At 34.8% G+C, this 22,882-nt stretch overlaps 1 protein-coding gene across 3 annotated transcripts in view; it reads right to left on the bottom strand.

The window, feature by feature from the left end:
• The window catches only part of LINGO2 (leucine rich repeat and Ig domain containing 2), a 1,340,276-nt gene that overhangs the window by 636,321 nt on the left and 681,073 nt on the right, over positions 1-22,882 (bottom strand). Inside the window, exon 6 of one of the 3 annotated variants that reach the window (XM_058445803.1) lies at positions 16,762-16,818. The exons of the other annotated variants lie outside the window; for them this stretch is intronic. The gene's annotated coding sequence lies outside the window, so the exon portion shown is untranslated. The remainder of the gene's footprint in view (positions 1-16,761; positions 16,819-22,882) is intronic. 3 annotated transcript variants of the gene reach the window in all.

Below are 22,882 nucleotides of genomic sequence, written 5' to 3'. Positions count from 1 at the left end.
AGGATTATTATAATAAAGACAGACAATAACAAATGTTTGCAAGAATGTAGAGAAATTAGAACTATCATTGTCAATAGAAATGTACCACGGTTCTGGACTTCTGAAACTAGGTTTTCAGTTTTCCAAAATGTTAACCATAAACCTACCCTACGATAGCACGATAAGTGAAAACACACACCCCTGAAAAACCTGTACATGAATGTTCATAATAATCAAAAAGTGGAAACAACCCAAATTCTCATCAATTGTTTAATGTAATGAAAAACAAAATATGGTATACCTATATAATGGAATATTATGCCACAATGAAAAGGAATGAAGTAGTAACACATGCAGCAATATGGATGAACATTGAGAACATTATGCTAAGTAAAAGAAGCCAGTCACAAAAGACCACATATTGCAGATCCTATTGATAAGAAGTGTCCAGAACAGCAAATCTATAGAGACAGAAAGTAGATCAGTGGTTATCTAAGTGGGAGTGTATGTGAGGGAGGCAACAGAGAGTGACTTCTTTTTAAGATGGTGCCATTTTCTAAAACGAGATCTTCATAACTGTTACAAAACTCTAAAAATATGTTTTTTAAAACGCCATTGAAGGGCCGGGCGCAGTGGCTCACGCCTGTAATCTCAGCACTTCAGGAGGCCCAGGTGGGCGGATCACGAGGTCAGGAGATGGAGATCATCCTGGCTAACACGGTGAAACCCCGTCTCTACTAAGAATACAGAAAAATTAGCGGGGCCTGGTGGCGGACGCCTGTAGTTCCAGCTACTCGGAGAGGCTGAGGCAGGAGAATGGCGTGAACCCGGGAGGCGGAGCTTGCAGTGAGCCAAGATTGCGCCACTGCACTCCAGCCTGGGCGACAGAGCCAGACTCCGACTCAAAAAAAAAAAAAAAAAAAAAAGCCATTGAATTACCCACCTTATACTGGTGAACTTGTATGGAAATTACATCTCAGTAGGGACATTAAAATAACAAAATCAATAATACAATAACGGAATCTAAAAATTGCTATTGGAAAAGTACACCGTATTCTGGAAGAATGTTACTCGGAACATCAAGACACGTCCTGATAAAATTATTATGCTTTAAAGAAAGAATCCTTTGAGTGCCCAGCCAGAAAAATCAACTGCTTTACAACAGATCGAAAAGCAGGTTTGCATCAGGCTTCTCAACAGCAACATCCAATGCCATAAAAGAGCAAAGCAGCATCTACAAGATACTCAGAGAGACTAGCTTCCATCTTTCTGTTGCAGAATCTTAGAAATGTATTAGCCCTTCTGGTACTTCTGAAACTAGGTTTTCAATTTTCCAAAATGTTAACCATACACCTACCCTACGATAGCAAGATAAGTGAAAACATACAACCCTGAAAAACTTGTACACAAATGTTCACAATAATAAAAATTGACATTTTGGGTAAATCTAAATGAATTCTATGGCCTTCCTGCAATATTAAGGTAATAGAGGCTGAAAATACCTATGTTTCTAAGGGCAGACCTTTTGGCCAAATGGAAACCCACCACTGTGTATAGATATCCCTGGAAGCTCAAGTACCTTAATTTGCTAAGTGCCACATTACAGGATGCCATGTGGCCTGCCCAACCTTTCCAACTAGGCTTACTTTGTGCTTTTACAATGTAATAGATTTTCCTTTCCTTATTACTGTATTTTATAAATGAATTATGTATTATTCTAAGAGATTATAGCAGCTTCCCTAAAAATTATAGGGAATGTTTACCTACTGGGAGCTACCAATATATGTGTCCTTTATAATGTAAAGAATGAACCATCTTTTTATGAATTAAATATTATATTATCAAATTAAAAGTCACATTTTTAATTGACTCTAAATCACTCTGGAAGATGACTTAACAAGTAATTTTCTAGAAACATGTTTGTTTTCTTTTACACAGAAGTAGAGTTATTTTATACATTCTAGCTATCAAAAGAACGTGGAGATTATGTAGTATAATCTTCTCACTGTACAGGCAAGCAAACTTGGTTCACTGGACAATTGCTGACAATTAAAAAAATGTAGAGCTGAAACCAGATTCTAGGTCTCTGCTTGCTTGTCTAATGCTCCTTAAACTGCTCCATAACCTCCCATTTTCTTCTGTCTGTACTCATAAACATCTCATTAGTTTATTCATTCTGTAAAAACGTATTCATTATTCACTATCTGCCAACTATTCTTTGAGATTCAGGGGATGCAAAGGTAAAGAAAATAGGTAAAGTCCATGTTCTCAGGGGCCTTTATTCTCTGATCATATGTGGCTTCTGCAGAATCTCATTGAAATGGCCTCCCATTCCTGTTGTTTCTACCATTCTTCACCAAGGTCCATCTTCAACAGGTACCCAGGGCATTGCTATTCTCTGTCTCTCTAAGTGTCAAGGAACACAACCCAAGTAGCCTTATAGCCTGAGGCAGACCTTCCTACAAGTCTTCTGTGTTCCCCTCACTGCCCCAGTGTAGGCGACATACTCCTGTGCTCCCTTACCACTGTGCTTACCTCAGAGCACCACAACCTGGAAAGGTATTTATCTGCTTATTTGTCACTCTTCCTCTTAAACTATGACCTCTTTGAGGGCAGGGACTGGTGTCTTGTTTTTTCCAATATCTCTAGTGTCTGCACCTTACCTGGAACAGAATGAGTGCTGACTAAATCTGTTGTCGATTAAATGGAGGATGTCTGCACAAACAAAAGATCTTATATAGGGCTTTTAAACCTTACTGAAAATGAATTTAAGTAAAGGAATTCTTCCTCTTAGGGTCATTTGCAACTTATTAGTTCCAACCTAATTATCAGTAAATAATGTCAAAAATATCCAATATATTTTTGGATGATTTTCTTCTCCACACTGATGTCATGTTTTTCTCAATGCAATGTCTCAGCAAGGCACACATCTCATAGCTGTGGAAGAATACAACCATCTCTTCCACTTATCCTACTTAACTCAGGATAAGATGCTGATGCTAGAATTTTCACAAAACAGAGACAAGTTCTGTTCAACTTCTGAGAAAATTACTTCAGTTTTCTGTTAAATGCCAAATTGATTTAAAAATTGCCACATGGTAAGTTGCAGCATAAAGCAATGCACAATTCAGAACTGGGGTAGTTGTCAGAAGCTATCTTTCGGAACTGAGCTGTTTTCATTTGTGATTGACTGAAGGAAGTCTATGGTCTAGTTTCAGAAAGAGAAAACAGCAATAACAAAACCCTCAGCACCAACATGAAATTCTACACATTCTGGTTGAGTTATTACACAGGCCAATTTATAATTCTTTCTCAGCTGGAATCTGAAATGGCAGAGTCAATAAATTAATTCATATGTGAACTTTTATCCTTTCGCTCGGTCATGCTCTCTAATTGAACACTGCTTACATTTTGTATTGGGAATGTAAAAACACTCCAGGATATCTTTGCATTAAAGGGAGGTACCTGACTTGTACTACATAATTTTCTTTGAATTGTATTATAAATAACTCTACAAGAGATACTAAAATTTGTCCTATCTACTAAATACTAAGAGAAATAATGTCAACACACCATCTACTATTATCTGAAGAAAAGGGGTGTGTGTGTGTGTGTGTATTGTGAATGTGTATATATCCATATATATATACACACATATGTATGTTTGTGTATATATATTCATATAAAATTTGATATTTTTAGTTTTGCCATAAAAATCAACATTATTTTCTCAAACAAATCACTAGCTACTTTAAAATTCAATATCATTACTTTATCTCAGTCACTAAGGATTAGGTGTTACTCAAATTATTAGCAGGAATAGTTCCCTGGTATTCTTCCTAGACTTAACCTGAGTATTAGTTAGAATAATTCTAGATCAGAGGAATAGTTTTAGAAAGTCCTTCATGTTCCATTCTTTCTTTAGGAATTCCTGGTTGAGTCTATCTGCTACCCATTTGGGAACTACAGAGACCATAAACATCGTAATGACACATTCTCTTTCCAGTACCTCAGGCAGAGTTATGGGAAAGTGAAATAAATATAATATACAATGAATGCAAGCCCATTTTGATTGTGTATTAACATTTATCTGAAATGGAATTCAGCATTAGTGAGACTACGATTAAATTTATACTCTTCTCCATACTAGAGATTACTTAACTATTTAAGGCTCAGTTACCCATGATTAAATGGTTTTGCATTTTAAATATGATATGTCAGGAGTCTAATACTGTTTTTCACATGTTAATGACTCAATGGATTTATATCTGTTATCCCTTAATATATTCCTAGTTATCAATAAACAATGTGAAATGTCACAGTACAGAGATAAGGTAGATATACCTAATTGGAAATGGCAGTCTTTCCCAAGGCTTTAAAGCCCTAAATAACTATTCCTTCAAGCAACCATTAAGACCAGTTGCAAACCGCAAATACTTTTTTTTTTTTTTTTTTTTTTTTGCCATCTCTATTTTAGCTATTGGGTTTACTGCCCCGGGAGTTTTAAATACAATGTCTGCCTTTAAAAAGTTGAATCCGGTAGGTTGGAAAAGTAACATAAATACAAAACATAATGAATAGTTTAAGGTTGAATACCAGTTCTTTCCCAGGTTTACTAGTCTATAAATATAAATGCAAATGAGTACAGTATATGATGAAGTAAAAGAGCAGGGAAGTGTGAAAAGAGCTCTAAATTTAAATAGCAAAATTAAAAGAAAAATCCTACTTCTTTTATCTAACTGGTTATTCAATCTTGACTTTACTCACCAACCTCTTTGGGCAGCAGATTTTCCTCTCTAACATAAGGGGATAAAACTTGACACAGTATTTTTCAGCTTTATCATGCTATGATTAAGGTTGGAAGTAGAAGTAGGAAGTGATTATTGAGCTTTTTAGGGGGAGTGAAAACTGGATGGAGCAGGGGGCACCTAAAATAACCTTTGAAAGATGAGCTGAATTCAGTCTGGCAAAAGCAGGTGAAGGTGGCCTATGAGATGAGAAATCATTGTAAGCAATGGCTCTTAATCAGACAATTCCAGACAAGTTTAATAGCATGATGATGGTGATGATGATGATGATGATGACAATGAAGATAATGAAAAATATTTTAGATTATAACAATACATCACCACCATCACCACGTGCCATCTGCCATTCCATTTTGAGCAAATCATCCCTCAGGCAATAGCTGCACTTCGTAGATTTTACGCCATGTATGATACAGTTTGGCTCAAATAAAAATCATCTAAAACTGGAATGCCTTTGCCCCAGCAAAAATTTTAAAAAGTGTGTGATGTCTTCATTAATATGCTAATTTGCCCATTTCCTCTCAGAGTAAACATAACGGCCCCATGCACAGGTTGACCCAATTAACAGTATAAAGTTGTTTCTTTCAAAGCACACATCCAAGAAACTACTGTGTGAAAAAGAATGAAACCTATAGGGATTTCAGCCTTTATGGAGAAATGGGTTAAAGAAATAGAACTATGATAGGGCTTAATATTGTTTTCAATCACTAAAATAAAAATCAATAACATATTACATAAAGACAACACCAATTATATGTCAGTAATATTGAAATGTTCACTATTGATTTCCCTCTGCTATCTTCTAATCATGATAAACATCTCAGGAATCCTGCTTCTCTAAAATTTAATTGCTTATATGTGTGTACTGTATTGAATATTAAGTACATATTGAAAAACATCTTTTTCTGCACCTACTCTTTTTTCTAATGTCTCATACCGTTCTTCACACTGTCATATGCCAAGTCCTGCCATGTTCTCAGAGATGCACAGTCACTAGGACTGCTAGATTTAGTAAATAAAAATATAGTGCCAAATTAATTTTAAATTTCAAATAAACCAAAAAAATATATAAGTATGCCATATATATGTATGTGTGTATATGCCATATATATATGTATGTGTGTGTGTGTATATATATATATATATATTATATATATACACACACACATACAGAAAACTTTCATTTTGGAAGGTTTATCTTATTTAAGAATCTACAGTTTTCTTTGACTCAGTCAAAATACTGATAAAAGATCAGATCAGAAATATTTATATAAAAATTATTGTCAGGAAAATACCAGTAGAATATATTTAATTCCAAATACGTATTCACTTTATTTGTATTAATATTTCTGAATAAACAACATGGATTTTGCCATTTACTAAAGGCCAGCTTTTGAAATGGGGGCCAGAATAAGGGAAATTTAGGTCAGATCCTCAAGGGTGAAAAAAAAAAAAAAAGCTTTTGTGTGTGAAAATTCTGGACTATTTCCAATGCAAAACTTTCAGAAACATTGAATTATTCATTTGTATTTGGAAAATATTATGGGCTAACAGCTGAACAAATAAAATTGCATGTTAAAACTGTAGTTATTGATATCTAAGAGCATAAAATGGATTTTAAACTGTTATGGGAGCATTTTACCTTATTTTACAAACCGGTAATGTTCCATTAAGAGTCATTCAGATTTTTAAAAATGAAAAAGTATAAGTAACAAGGTAACTGAACTGAGAGCAAGGACTCTCATTTTAATTTCTTATACAAACAGAAGCCATTATGATTTTTAACAGACATTTTCTGCCTCTATTTTCTCATCTGAACAGTGGGGATAATATCTTTCAGACAGCTTAGGGGCTGAGGAAAAGCAAGTTGAATAGATTTCTCCTACAAATCTAGGAAAGAAAAAAGAGAGGTTTGATATCAGCAAATCAGGAGAATATCCTGTTTTAGTCCTTTTCTCATATTCAGCTAAAATAGGTTGTGAGAATTCAAAGTCCTCAAACTGTTTTTTGTTGTTGTTAGTATTTTTTGTGGTTCACATGATTTGTCCTCAGATTTTTATTTCTAAACCGACTTTTTTTTCCAGAAAAAAAAAAAAAAAAAGGCAGGCCTTTGTCATTTTTATTTGTTACACTGGGGAAAAAACAAGACAAAACAAAGGCTTTGTACTTGCCCTGGGATTGAGGGTACTTTTTCAAGCCAACACTCTCTATGTACTTATCATATACTTATTCATTTGGTGGGGAGGTTAAGCTTTCCAAGGAGAAAGAAAAAGCAGGAAAACCTCAAGTGACAGTGCTCTGATTCTCCTCTAGACTTCCAAGCAGTTCATCCTGAGAAAGGAAAGTTAACCAGCCCAGCCCACATTGAAAGGCTACTTAGTATGCTTCTGATTGTGGAGGATTGGGGACCAGGCATCAAAGTACTCCTTCTGACTACAAATATGTCTACTCTGAGAATTCCTGTAAATTGGGTTTTCTTTTCTATTATACATTTCTAATTATGTTTACTGCCTCTTATAGACTCAATCCAGCTTGCCTTCTGTTAGTCTTCACAAGACAATCCTTTGCATCCTGTTGATGACATACTTGGCTCTTTGGTCCTTGTGATGGTTAATATCTGGTGTCAACTTGATTGGATTGAAGGATACAAAGTATTGTTCCTGGGTGTGTCTGTGAGGGTGTTGCCAAAGAAGATTGCCAAAGGTGGACTGGGAGAGGCAGACCCACCCTCAATCTAATCAGCTGCCCGCACGGCTAGAATAAGACAAGCAGAAAAAGGTGGAAGGAGCTGACTTGCTGAGTTTTCTGGCCTTCATCTTACTCGGGTGCTGGTTGCTTCCTGTCCTAGAACATCAGACTCCAAGATCTTCAGCTTTTGGCTTCTTGGACTTTACACCAGTAGTTTGCCTGGGGCTTTTGGGCCTTTGACCACAGACTGAAGACTGCACTGTCTGCTTCCCTACTTTTGAAGTTTGGGGACTCAGACTGGCTTCCTGATTCTTCAGCTTGCAGATGGCCTATTGTGGGACTTCACCTTGTGATCCTGTGAGTCAACACTTCTTAAAAATCTCCCCTGCACATATCCATCTATCCTATTAGTTCTGTCCCTCTAGAGAACCCTGACTAATACAGTCCTCTTTAGTTTATCTTATAAGGAAAGAGTCAGGACATAAATGCTGCTTTGAAGTCCTGATGAAGTCAAGATTCCCAAACTTAGGTTGATGAATCGCAATAGGTGTGGCCTATATTATCTGTCAGTGCTGGGATTTGAAACTGAGTGCAGACTATATTCCTTTATCACAAGAGTGTGCCCTTGAAGAGGCTGTGTTGAGAATAAGAGAGATTGTTCATACAGAAGGCTTGAATCTAGTGGGAGTTTAGTAAATGATGGTTAATATTTACTTCAATATTTCCTGTACCCAGAACAGTACCTGAATTAAAAGACATTCATGAAATATTTGGTAAATGGATGAAAGTACTTAGCTTAAAGGTGGTAGTGATTTTTCTGTTCATGACTTATTATTATTTATTTCAAGTTTAAATATCTATTTTGGACTGCTAGGTTACAAATTAAATTATATAATAAACTTGAAGATCTTCTGTGACCTATACATTGTTAAACACATCTAATAGATTATTGTTGTTAGGCCTTTTCAACTTAATAGAAAAGTATGAACCAATTGTTATAAGTGAAAATATGTTTAGCAATTTATTTCCTTCTTATTGAACTGGTTAAGCATACCCCTTACCTGGGTACACAATTAAACTTTGCCTTGTTTTCATGAAATCTCATTCCGCTTTCTTTCTTTCTTTCTTTCTTTCTTTCTTTCTTTCTTTCTTTCTTTCTTTCTTTCTTTCTTTCTTTCTTTCTTTCTTTCTTTCTTTCTTTTTCTTTCTTTCTTTCTCTTTTTCTTTTGTTTGTTTCTCTTTTTCTTTTGTTTGTTTCTTTCTTTTCTTTCCTCTTTCTTTCTTTCTCTCTTTCTCTCTCTCTTTCTTTCTTGTCAGGGTCTTGTCCTGTCACGAGGCTGGAGTACAGAAGCACAATCATGGATCACTGCAGTCTCCAACTCTTGGGCTCAAGTGATCCTTCCACCTCGGCATCCTGAGTTGCTGAGACTACAGGCATGTGCCATCACTTCTGGCTTCATTCTGTTCTTTTGGATCCTTAGATGGCTGACTACCTAAATACAATTACTATATACTATAGAGCATGCACTGTTTTTACCTAAAACACATTGGGGTCATTCCCAGGAGTATTTTTGGATCCTCTGGGATTTGTTTTTTAAATCTCTTATTCAACAACTAACCAAGATACTGTACTATAGTAATTCTCCCTTGATTATATTTTCATTTCCTACTAAAACTCCAAAAGCTTGTCATTCTTAGTTCATTTTCTTTCTAAGAAAACTGTCTTAATTTCTTCTCAATTTTTATAGAATTCAATGTTGCTTACTTATTATAATGTTCGCGTCCCTTAAAAACTCTTAGATACTGAAAAATTAGCAAACTTAAAAAAGCCATTAAAATTATTCTACTGAATTAAATATAAGAAACTTAGAAAAAAGGAATAAGAATTAACATTGTACATCAGAAAAATATCTGTTTACACTTGAATCTCAGCTGTAGTGCATCATCCATGGAGCTAAATTTAAAGGTTAACTTATTATTCATGGCATATTATTTTGGAGTTTTGTCAAAAATTTAAACAGCTGCTCTATTATTGTATATCAATCAAATAAAATAAGAAATTTGTTTGTATATATACATGTGTATGTATATATATACACACACTTTTTAAAAGCATAAATGTACAGAAAATCGCTTTACGTATTTAAAGCTTTAACCATGACTTTACTATTTGACCCCAGAATTCTTCTCCAAGGAAATTACCACAGAGAAAGTATTAGGGATGGGTTCATCCATTTATGTTTACAAATATTTATTGCTTTGTTCATTATAATAAACACAGGAAAAATCTAAAATTCAACAATACAGGAATTTTGATTTTAATTTTATCATATTTATATAATGGATTACTAGGTCACATTGAAAAGTGTGCCTTATGAGAATGCTAAGAGGTCAATGGACATAATCTAATTCAAAGGTGAAAAAATACATTTTCAAAATTATAATGAATGTTTTTAAAACTTTTGCAGGGATCATGAATTATATTAGTATTCTGATAAAAGACATCAATCCTTTACCTAGAAAAAAATGCACTAATGCAAACAAACAACAAAATGGTATGCAGTTGGGAGAAGAGGGTGAGATTCCCATAGCCATTCTGGGGATGCTAGGTAAAGGAAGCCTGATATATATATTGCCATGAGTTTCTTAAAAATAAACTGTATCTATTTTTTAAATTTTATACACATATATAGAAAATGTTCAGAGACTTCAGCAGCAAGGTAGGCTAAGACTGTCCAAATAGATTTCCTTTCTGCTACAACACAGAGAAATACCGAGTAATAACACATTCATGTGCACATGTGCACATATGTACACATGAGTACGTGCATGCACACACACACATGTGCATGCACACACACACATGTGCATGCACACACACACACACACACGGGGCTAAACTGGACAGCTACACTTAACAGAAGAAAGTGGACATCTGCAGGCACAGAACAATAGGAGAAGACAAATCCAGAAGAAGAAAGGTTACTGATATCATGATAATCTTGAAGTTTCAGAGGAGGATTTAAACTTTACACCTGGATTTGTAATGTTCTTGGAGATGAGATACGACCTTTGGCCTAAGCTAGACAAGAGAGCTGGACCTGAGATTCCAACACAAAGGAGATCATCATTGGATAGACACTTGATAAAGTTTTATTTTATTATTTTTGTTTTTAATAATTAGATGATTTAATTTTTTTTGGTCGCTTAAGATTCACAGGTTTGGGGTATCCTTGACTAAAAATGAAATTGCAAGAAAGAGAATAGACTGTTCTAAAATAATAGACATCAGAACCCGAAGATACACATTGCCAATAAAATATTTTTAACTGTGCTTAAGTGTGGTGGGAAAGTTTTAGAGATAAGATATCAAATTTTACATAATTCTTACTTTTTAACTATAATTTCTTTTACTCACTCTTCTAATCATATAAATCAAAATCTCACAGACATTTACTAGTTAGGGATTTTTACCCCTTACATAAACAAACACTGGCTTCCTAAAGGGAATATTTTGAGTTGCCATAATTTCATTCAAGCATTTTTCAGTTAAGTTAAAAGCAAAAGTAAAATCACTGCAAAAATATAGCTGCCATTATACATCTACTAATGCTGAGTAATAATGCACGAATGAAGACAGCCCCTTACCCAAAGCCAGTTGCTTGAGAGAAACTTGAATAAGCAAATCAAGCACAAGCAACAGAGGCAGACAGCGGATGATTGCATGGGTCGCTGAATAATAGACATTGCCTTAACAGTTGAATATTTTCAGTGTATTCTAATTCTGAGAAAAATTGTGATAAATATATACTTTTTGTCAAAATCTAATTAAGATCTCGACAATGAGCAATCAACTTGACAGAATCTGAATAGACCATATACCAGAATAACAAGGCTCTTACAAGACAAGACACTTGATATTCTGAGATTCCTCAGACTCTAAACTCAAGGCTGGCTCCTACCAAGAGTGTCTCTGTTGTGGTTTGACTTGTGACCCCCTTTGAGTACTGAATTCTTAACCCTAAGTACCACATTATACGAGCTTATTTGAAAATAGGATTGTTGCAGATGTAACTAAGATGAGAACATACTAGAATAGAATGAGCCTCTAATTCAATGTGACTAGTGTCCTTATTAAAAAAAAATGAACACAGGCAGGCACACAGGGATAACACCATGTGAAGTTTAAACAGGAAACTGACATGATGCAACAGAAGACAATATACTCCAAAGATTGCTAGCAAACCACCAGAAGGTACGAAAGAAGCATGAAATATACTCTCCCAAACAGACCTCAACATCAGAAGGAACCAACTTTACCAACACTGTGATCTCAGACTTCTTGCCTCCAGAACTGAGAGACAATATATTTCCATTGTTGATACCATGCAGTTGTGGTACTTTTATACATCAGCCCTAGCAAACTAACACAGTCTCCTTCAAAATGTACAAATCTCCTTTCATCCCTTTCCCCTTCATTAGTATGGTTTGTATATTGATTCTTGCCAATATTTAGAATACCAAATTATTTGACTCTTTTGAGGCTTTCTAAAAACTAATGTAACTTTTTAGAAAAATAGTCATGGACTTTGACTGTGGTAAACAAGGTTGCTAAAAACAACTTCCTTTTATAAACAGAGAGGAATGCTGGATAAAGTAAATCAAAAAAATGTTTTAAAGAGACCTAATTTAAAAGAAAGGTCAATTAGAAAGACAGCTGAAGAAGAATTTAGTAAACGAAAAAAACAGAACTCAGGAAAGTATCCAGAATTCAACTCAGAGAAAGATGTAAAGATAATAGAAGTGAGTACATAAAAGGTATGATGAGAACTTATAATGTGTGTGCCATAGCAATTCTATAACAATAGAATAGAGAGAATAGGGGAAAACAGGCAATATTCAAAGTGGTGGTGAATGAAAATTACCCATAATTGAAGAAAGATTGAGTCCTGAAAAAGTGTCAGTATCAAAAGTGTTAAATTAAAAAAAAAATACTTAAACACTTCTTTTAGAAGAAATAAAAATAATCCAAACTTCCTAAATTCAAGAGAAAAAGTTGCCCTAAAATTTCTAAGAAATAATGACTGCTGGAATGACAGTAGTGTTAGAATCAACCACAGTTAACAAGACAGTGAAAAAATACATTTTAAGTATTAAGAGAAAATATCTGTCAACTTAGAATTGTATACCCACTTGGGATTTTAATCAAGAGTGAGGGCAAAATAGGTATTTTTGTCAAAGGCATTATACTCACAGATTTCACTGAAAGAATACCAATAGAAGTACTTCAAGGGAATATAATTTAACTCAGAAGAAAATAGTGGAGTATAAAATAAAAATAAAGCAATATAAAATAAAATAGGAATATAAAATAAATTAGTAAATGTATTGTCTATAAAAAATATTGATAATGATGAATTCTGAGGTCTTAAATTCAAAATATAGATATGGAAGATAAAACTGATGATTGAATTTAAAAGATTAAAGTTTTTGTATTCGGAAGAGGTTGATAGAGATATTCAGTCGTGACAGACATAGTTAACACAAGTATTAAATCGTTAAATTCAAAACTGTCAAAGTATAAAAACAGAATGCATAATTTAAAATTAATAGAATAAAGGAGTAAAAAAGAAACTTGACTAATGTATTAGTCCACTTGTTCTGTTATTACAAAATACCATAAACTGTGTAATTTATAAACAACATAAATTTATTTCTCACAGTTCTAGAGGCTATGAAGTCCAAGTTTAAGGTTCTGGCATGTGCTGAGGGCCTTCTTGTTGTGGCCTCACATGGCAGAATTTGGAAGGTGCAAGAGAGAGTGAACCCACTCCCACAAGCCCCTTTTATAGTAGCATTAATTCATTCATGAATGTGGAGTCCTCATGACCGAAACACCTCCCAAAAGTCCTCACCTCCCAACATTGTTGCATTGAGGTTTGTTTCCAACCTATGAATCTGGAGAGTCATATTCATACCACAGCAGCTAATAAAATAGATTGAGAAAAAGAATTAAAAGAAAGTGAAGAGAAAGCATGGCATAGAAAAAAAAATAAAATAAAAAAATCATATATATTAGTAGTCTCAAAAATGTATGTGGATGGAACGTTTCTGTTTAAGCTCAGAGATTTTTCAATTATATTTTTCTTAAAAACAAATAAACTTGTAATGTGTATATAAAATACGTACCTAAATACAAGATATTCTTTCAGTAAGGTTGAAATTAAAGATATAAAAGAAGATATATTTGATAATACTAATGTAAAAAAGGTTATGTAGCAATATTAAAAGATATCAACATAGATTTTAAGTAAACTACGTTATTTTTATAAAGTGGGTCTTTTAATATATGTAGGTTACAGAATGGTAGATATTTGTTGTATTAATCAATATACCCTATATGTCTAGAATAGTACCTGGCACATAATAGGCATTCAGAAATGTTTGTTTAGTGAATGTTTAATAAATACTAAAAGAAAACATTAGTAGTGAGTTAATACAATTCTCATCATATAATTAACAACTTGATTTCAAAATACAAATGAACACACATTATGTTACAAGGTATGTGTGCACACAAACACACACATGAAATTTTAGCAAAAGAAAAAAAAACAAGGTAAACAATTTGTGAGAAATTGTGAACCTTGTAATGAAATCCTCACTACCATCTGCCAGACTGTGTCACCTGTTTGAGCTAGACAATGTGACTGCTAAATTACAGGTGCTGTGACTCATACCAATAACACTGCTGTGTAATATCATGCTTGTGTTCTCATCTTTGCTTATTTAATAATGGCATGGGGTGCATAGATAAATCAGTCATCTTGTTTAGCTGAGTCCCTGATGCTAAAAGGACAAGGTGATCTTCAAATTCTGTTTTCAGTGCGATTATGTTGCTGTCTCCTCCACATTCTTCAGTAGCATCTGGTAAGCACGCAATATGAATTGTTAATTCAACTCTAGCTGTAAAATTAGTCTAGGTTCAGCAGAGAGTGTAGAAGCAGCTGGTAAACAATACGAGATCCCACAGGCTCCACTAGCTGAATATACTTCAACAGGATGCCCAAGTCATTTATTTTCCTATCCGTTTATCTAGTGATGCTGCAAAATTTGGAAAGGGTTTCCAGACAGACAGCTAGGGTTAAGTGGTGTGGGGATGAGGGAGATAGGAAGTCTAAAAGAAACAGCACAACTCTGAATAAACAGTTTGATAAGACTGGAAACACAGGACTCAGACTCTAACCTCATTTCTTTTTCTATAACCATCATGGAAGGCTACACCTATGGTGAGCTCTCCCTTTATACTATTTTTCAGTTCATTTTTTTCTTTAAGACAGGCTCTCTCTCTCTCTCTCTCTGTCACCCAGGCTGGAGTACAGTGGCACGATTACAGCTCACTGCAGCTTCAACCTCTCCGGGCTCAGGTGTTCCTCCCATCTCAGCCTCCCGAGTAGCTGGCACTACAGGAATGCGCCACCACGTCTGACTAATTTTCGTATTTTTTGTAGAGACAGGGTTTCATTATGTTGGCTAGGCTGGGCTCGAATTCCTGGCTTCAAGGTATCCACCCACTTCAGCTTCCCAAAGTGCTGGGATTACAGGTGTGAACCACCACACTTGGCCCATTTTTCAGTTCTCTTTTGCATTTTTCTTCCAAATAATCTAAAGAAATAATACCATCACTATTATCACTCTTCATAACAGTTTTCAATGTGTTTGTTTAATAAAGGAATGATCTTAGTCACTAAGACTTAGGTATAAAAGTGTATAGGCGTGATCATCACTACACCAAGTAAGTGCAGAGTTTAACGATTACATTAATTCCACACTAGAGAAGATTAGATATGTGTTGCCATCACAAAGTATTCTAGTTTATTTGTATTTTGTCATTACAATGTCATAAGCTGTAGTCTTTGCCCAGGTGTACACCAACTTAACCTATTGGCCTGTGATCAGAATGTACATTAACTTTTGTTTCTTCTGTAGTTCAGTTAAAAACAAAGTCTTTTATTTCTATAATGGCTTCATTTTCCTATCTAAAGTCCAGGTCCACTCCAATATACTTGTTAGAATGAATTATTTGAACACATTTCTGATAGCTTTCAAAAAGTTTAAAATGGAAAGGAACAATAGATAATGTAAAGGGAGAAAGAGTGAATAATAAAAATGTAGTTGCTGATATTGATGAAATGTGGTAGGAAGATAAAAACAACTCAAACTATGCAGTATTTCCCAAAAGAAAACCATTTCATTCTATATTTAAGATAATATCCAGAATGCCTGCAATGAGGTTCAGTGGTTAATTTACCTTGAAATATTGAAATGAACTCTGTGATCTTTTAAGACAGAGAGTACCATGGGTTTGGCAGTAGGTTTAAAAAAGCACTTCTCTCCTGGAGGAGGGACACATTTTCTATCACATGTTTATTTGCTTTGATGAAAATAACAGGTCCTTATGAGGATGACTGATGTAATTAGAAAAACAATTTTTAAGAACAACATTCACTGTCAGAAAAATAGATTCTCAAGAAAACATGAATAGAAAAATAACGGCAATTTTTATAATTGAGTCAACTTTCCGGATGAGGAAGAAAACTTCCGATGTGTGGCATTCTAGTTTCAGAGCTATTAAGAGGTCTGAGAAGCCATGTCCACTAATTGTAAATAATCAAACAAACAAACAAAAACAAGTAATAGAGTTGGTGAAGAAATAAAAATGTGCAACTCACTTCCTTGAAACAAAATGCCAAATATGCTTATTAAAACCAAAATTGACTGCATTTCCTTGGGTAAAACATAAATCATTACAGGGAGCAGATGGCCAATTTGCTATTAGAAAAATAGAACTCATCTATTATGTTCTTGAATATGGTAAATCAGTTTCAGAGCTGAATCTTGATTAGAGTTAAAATTCAAAAACTTGGTGTATTCTGAAGTAAGATATATTGGAAACATATCTTAGTAACTTAAGAGAGGAATGGAGAGCTGAGACAGGCTGTTTTCAGAGGAGAGAAGCTGCCTCCATAATGTGACTGCAGACTGAAGCCATAATAGAATGAGTGCATTCCTGGAAGCACACACTAAAACAGAGTTTGGGGTACAAAATGTTGATTAGGAATTAATATCTGTGAAAAGAAGGGTAAGAAGCAGGATTAGGAAGGGAAAGAAGTTAAATTGTGATGCCAATCAACAAAGCATCTGCTAGGGAACTCTGCAGTGGATATTACCTTTCAAAGTTGTCTTGCAATGGATAGAAATGGCCATACCTTTTCCACTCACTTACCGGGTGCTGGATGGGTAAGGGGTACAGCAAGTCTGTCCTCTACAGGTAAGGTAGATCCTGAAAAACACAGGCAGCTGCAAGCTATCTGCTGATAGCTCTCCCTGCAGCTGGACAGCAAGGTCTTCTTGAGTGAGAATCTGGGCAATACATCTTCCTATCTACTAGAGAGGCCTAAGGAAAACATGGCCCTCTGAGAGGCTCTTGTGTCAGGTAAGAGATCCAAATACATGAAGATTAATGATTATTGTAGTGAATTGTGGATTTCTTACCTTACCTAAAGGCATTCCCATTCAATTAAAAGAGAATTGAACTCAAACTCAAACTGGTAGTATAGTATACAACACATGGATAGCCAGAAAATATCAGGACAACGAGGCCTAAGAAGCAAATTTAAGTTTGTTTTTTAATTGTAATTTATATAGCTGATCCTTTACCCCATCACCACTGATTAATTCAAAAGAGTTGTTCTCTTTGGCGTAATTAAGAATTATTTAAGGAACTTGTAGAAAATACAGATGCTTAGTTGTGATTTCCATGGATTGTGATTCATGAGAGCAGTGATGTGTTCAGGGATTCCCCTTTGGTATCCCAGTTATGCTGAGGTGAGTGAGACAGTGCATGAACCACACTTGGAGAACAACATGCCTAAAGATTCAGTAAACTCTGCTACATGCCACACTCCTGTAATTCAGGGTCTGAAAGAAGAAGATGTCTAGGAATGGGCAGAAAAGAGCCGAACACAACGTGTAGGGCACAGAAAACAACAGGGAAAAGCACCAGAGGAGATCAGGCTTCAGCGACAAACATGGCAAAACATGTCCTTTGCCAAATGCACTAGACGATCTGGGAGCAGGCATCTTAAAACATAAATAATGGGCCAAATGACGTATTTAGTACTTCAGGAAATAACTATTGCATATAAAGACAGGAGGGAATATGAGACTTCAAAATCACCCAAATGTCTTTAGCAGATTTAACAAGCCTCTGAATTTCCCACTTACAAGTTGATCAGTCCAATAAATGTCTATTTAAACTTATGTTTTACTTAGCTTATAATCAAATCCTCATAAATTTCCTTAATACCTTAATGTAGAATAGCACATCTCTGGAACCAAGAGAAAGTTTTAAGGGCTACTTGTTATCCCTTTTTCAATGTCTTTAAAATATTTTATTCATCATTAGAAAGACAGTTCTGGATTATCAAGCACAAGATCTCTTCATTTATGCCCTGTGAATAAGTTTGACACATTTATGTAGAGCACTGAATAATTTAGTGAACTGAGACCACTTGGGACTGAGCAACACTCGTATTTGGAATGCCTCAGAATTTTTATGAATTTTGAGTTTAAGCCCAGAAACAGTAACAAAAAAGTATTAACGAAAAAAGGTATATGAATGTATAAAATCTCCTTACTTTTTCTATATTTAGTGTGCATCTACATGCTTTTTAAATAACCCTGAACACAAAACACTTAAGAATGCTTGAAAGATTGCAAAACATTCATTTTAAATAAAATATATTTCCTTGCTTTTAATCAATGTAAAAGTAAGTGTTGCTTCATTAATTTCAAACACATTAGGTATTAGAATGTGAAAGGAGGGGGTTAGAAGGCACCTGATGACATGCTTAGGTTTAATAAGATCTTGATTGTTATGTTAAATCATAAAAACAAGCAATTATGAATCTAACAAAAAGTATTTTAGGCTGGGCACAGTGGCTCACACCTGTAATCCCAGCACTTTGGAAGGCCGAGGCAAGCGGATCACTTGAGGTCAGGAGTTTGAGACCAACCTGGCCAACATGGCAAAACTCTGTCTACTAAAAATACAAAAATTAGCTGGGCATGCTGGCGTGTACCTGTAGTCCCAGCTTCTCTGGAAGCTGAGGCACAAGTATCATTTGAACCCGGAAGGCAGAGGTTGCAGTGAACCAACATCAAGCCACTGCACTCCAGTCTGGGCGACAGGAATAAAAACCTATCTCAAAAAAAAAAAAAAATACGAATAAAAAACAAAAATAAATAATAATTGCTCATACTATAATGGCATAATTTCGAAGACCTCATTTTTATGGAATAGAGTTGCCAGTTCTGTAATCCGAGACTTCGTAAATTAAAAACTACTGTATCTGGAAATCATACCTCTAATGCAGTGACCGCTCTCTTGACTGACTTTCACTTAGTTGGTGCTGGTTAACAGTATCTTTTCACTGGCCTTTGTAATCCACACTGACTGATAACCAGGTACACCGAACCCTCTCTGTTGTTAATTACTCACTCATGTTCATGACTTCTGCTTGATCAATGAGGCCTTCAATGAACAAAAACATTCGCATTTGCAAAGGACCTACCATGGAGTCCGGAGTGGGCATTCCCACCCATGTTAGTATCTTTCTCTTTCCTTCTCTCTGTTAAAAAGTCAGAAGCTGTTACAACAAGAAGAATAGCAAAATGCATTACTAGCATCATATTAAAAATGTCATAAGGCAATATATGTGAGTACACTGAATACAAAAATAAAAATAAAATATTATTATATGATATTATCTTATATATTATATTATACTCTACTATATTCTATTATTATAATAAGAAAGCACAACAAACAGAGGATACCTAAAATATAAAATTAGGAATTCCATGGGTCTCTTGTTTTTGAACTGGGGGAACTTAAATGGTCATCTAATCTCAATCCTTTTAATTGCCAAATTAGAAAACGGACTCAGAGGAGTTAATATCTATAGATTACTTATTTTGGAAGAGGTACTATGTTAATTATGTTATATATATTCTTTATAGTCATTGTCAAAGCAACCCTAAAACAATTATTATTTGCATTTGAGAATTATTCTCTGCACTTTACAGATGAGCAAGGGAGGCTTGGTAAGAGTTTTTAGCTGCAGAGATTAAAATCACTTCTATCTTACACCCAAACTCACTTTTTCCTGCCTTACATCATATTGTATAAAGGGACAAATAAAGATTTTAACTGAACTGAGGGGAGGCAGACAAGGTAGTGATTCAATAATGTTAGCTTTAATTAAGAAGAGTTCCATGATAAACCCAAAGACTTCAGAGGCCAGTCAGGAGACCTAAATATGTGAAGGACTAATGATTACTATAGAGCATTGTGAATTTCTTTCTTTCTTTTTTTTTTTTTAGGTGTTAAGCAGTTTATTTGGCAGGAAAGTACTACTTGTGTAGCTATGAGACTGTTAAATTATTGTGTATGTCAAACAAAACACTATACTAGAAGTATCTAACTCCCCTATGGTTTTTTATAAGCAATAAATCTAAAAAAATACTCTGCGTATGAATGTTTCCTTACATATGTATGCATGTTTATATATGCAGTGTAAAATACCTAGAAAGATAAATCCATAACTGCTATTGGTGCTTATTTTTGAGAAATCAAACCCACCATGGGGGACTACCTAAAGACATTTCTGTTCAATTTTAAAAATATGAACTGGCCCAATTAAAATACATCTGCTGGATGGTCACCCATTTGCAACTTATGAAAGAGAGCAAAGGCAATGGATCTGCAAAAATAAGTCTGGAAAACATCCTAGGCTTGGGATGGGGGCACTATAATATACGGGAAGTAAGATTCAGCTTTTTTTTTCTTTCTTTCTGCTAAAATGACAGTGCAGAAAGTTAAAAAGCCCCCCAGTGTTCATTACAATACTCTCTTGTAAAATTTAAGATTAGTCCCACCAGGGACTTTTGCCAAAAGAGATGAAATTATGGCTAAATACCATAAAAGTAGTTTAGAGTCTCTTGAACAGTTAGACCTGTGTTGTTTTTCCTGTACTTCAAAATAAGGTTACTACTCCTCACTCCCCCTAGTAGAAAAGAAGAACTTTATTCCCCAAAGAGGATAAAACAATTAAAGAATCAGGGGCTTGCTGGTCTTAACCATATCAAAGAGGTATGTATTTAGTTATTCCATATAGGGAGGGCAGAGTTGGTAGTACAAGTGAAAGGAGAGGAAAAAGAGGAGGAGAAGTTTTAGTGGTCCTTAGACGCTAGCCTGGGTATTTGTATTTTATTAGAATGAAGAAAGGACCCACTTAAAAATATGCCAAATACTTCCCTATTGTGTTCTAGGTATACTTACTGTATATTGTGACTTTGTAAAAGCCTTTACATTTTACAGATTGGTTCACTAATATTTATTGAAGATAAATAACTTCCTCAATGTCATAAAGTAGAAAGTAGGTGAGTAAACTTTGAAACTGTATCTGTCTGGTTCCTAAAATAATCCACACAACATTATACCATACAGTTTTCTGTAGAAAATACTCACTTTCATATTGTATGTCACTACTACTCTAAGTATTCTTCACATATTAGCTAATTTTATCTTCATAAGAAACCTATATAATAAGTACTATACCTATCCTTGTTCCCATTGAACAGATAAGAAAATGGAGGCACTGAAGTCTATGTAACTTGTGCTAGGTTAAGCATGCAGAAACTGTGAAAGATGGAATTTTAATTCACTAAATTGAACCAGAGGTGCTCGTGTTGTTTTCAGCTTTATTAATGTATAATTGACAAAGTTGTATATATTAATAGTATATACCATGATGTTTTGATATATGTATACATTGTGACATGATTAAATCAAGGTATTTAACATATCCATCACCTCACATACTTATCATTTTTGTGATGAGAACATTTAAAATCTACTCTCTTAGAAATTTTCAAATGTACATTATCAACTATAATCACCATGTTCTACAATAGATATAAATAACTTGTTCATCCTAAATTAAACTTTGTACCATTTGACCAACATCTCCCCATTCCCCCTTTCCTCTCAACATAGAATTATCATATGATCCAGAAATACCACTTCTGGATATAAATTCTAAAAAAAAAAAAAAGAAATTAGTATATTGAAGAGCTATCTGTATTCCATGTTCATTGCAGTATTATTCACGATAATCAAGATATGGAATCAACCTAACCATCAACAGATAAGTGGATAAAGAAAATATGGTATGTGTGTACACACACACACACACACACACACACCCTGGAATATGCTTTAGTCTTAAAAGAAGAAGAAAGAGGAGGAGGATGTGGAGGAGAGGAGGAGGAAAGAAGAAGGAAGAGAAAATTCTGTCATTTGCAACAGTATAGATTAATTTCAAGAATATTAGGCTAAGTTAAATGAGACAGGCACAGAAAGACAAATACTTCATGATCTCACTTATATGTGGAATCTAAAGAAGTTGAACCAGTGGTACTCTTTACCAAGAGTAAAATATGCTGATAAATTAAGGAAGGTGTGAAAAAGAAAAAAGGCCTTTAGATTGATTAGTTTTCTTCTAATACAAATAGGTTTTGGTAGTGTAGGGGTAGAGAGATAGGACAGTTTTCCTCACCCATCGTAAGGGTCATAGCTGACACTCCTATAGCAAAAAGGTTAATAAGGGAAGAGCATTAACAAAAATATTTAATCAGTTCTATGTGACATGGGAGCCTTCAGCAATGAAGACCAAATTCGGTTAGATGAAGGATAAGCAGCCATGCAAAAATGTGATTGGACAAAAAGGGAATGATCTAATGGTGATAGACTGAGTGAGGAAACTCATCAAGGCTTGTTCATTCAGATTCTTCTTAAACTCTCTGTGTAGTATTTCCTTCTCCTGGGTATAGGGCAGGACGCATTCTGAAATGAGGGTCTTACGATCTATTATTAGACAAGGTGGGTCAGAGAATTTCATTACAGCTAGTTCCTACACAGAAAGGTGGAAGAAGGTTAAAGTAATATTTCTAGGTTTTATGGCTGTCTTTTGGGGAAAGTAGTTCTGGAATTCTAGTTTCTGTGGCCCGCCTTGAGGGAGAAAAGGGAGCAGGAGAAAGAAGGGCAAGAGAATGTCAGAAAGTGACTGCTTCTGAGACCCTTCCAATGTCCTTCAGTTCAAAGTACTCAGCATTCCAAAATGCCATACTCTGGTGTATCATTTTCTGAACCCCAATAGTAGATCAGTTAGATTAGAGAAGTAGAATGATAATGAGGTCAAATCTCTGTGTTCGAACTCTCAAAGTCTTTTTACCTTTCCCCTAAGTTGCATTGAAAGTCTTACACTATAAGCCCCATCAAT

This window comes from Hylobates moloch, unplaced genomic scaffold, assembly GCF_009828535.3.
Source record: "Hylobates moloch isolate HMO894 unplaced genomic scaffold, HMol_V3 SCAFFOLD_10, whole genome shotgun sequence".
Lineage (NCBI taxonomy): Eukaryota > Metazoa > Chordata > Mammalia > Primates > Hylobatidae > Hylobates > Hylobates moloch.
This window is presented reverse-complemented; position numbering and strand designations above follow the sequence as displayed.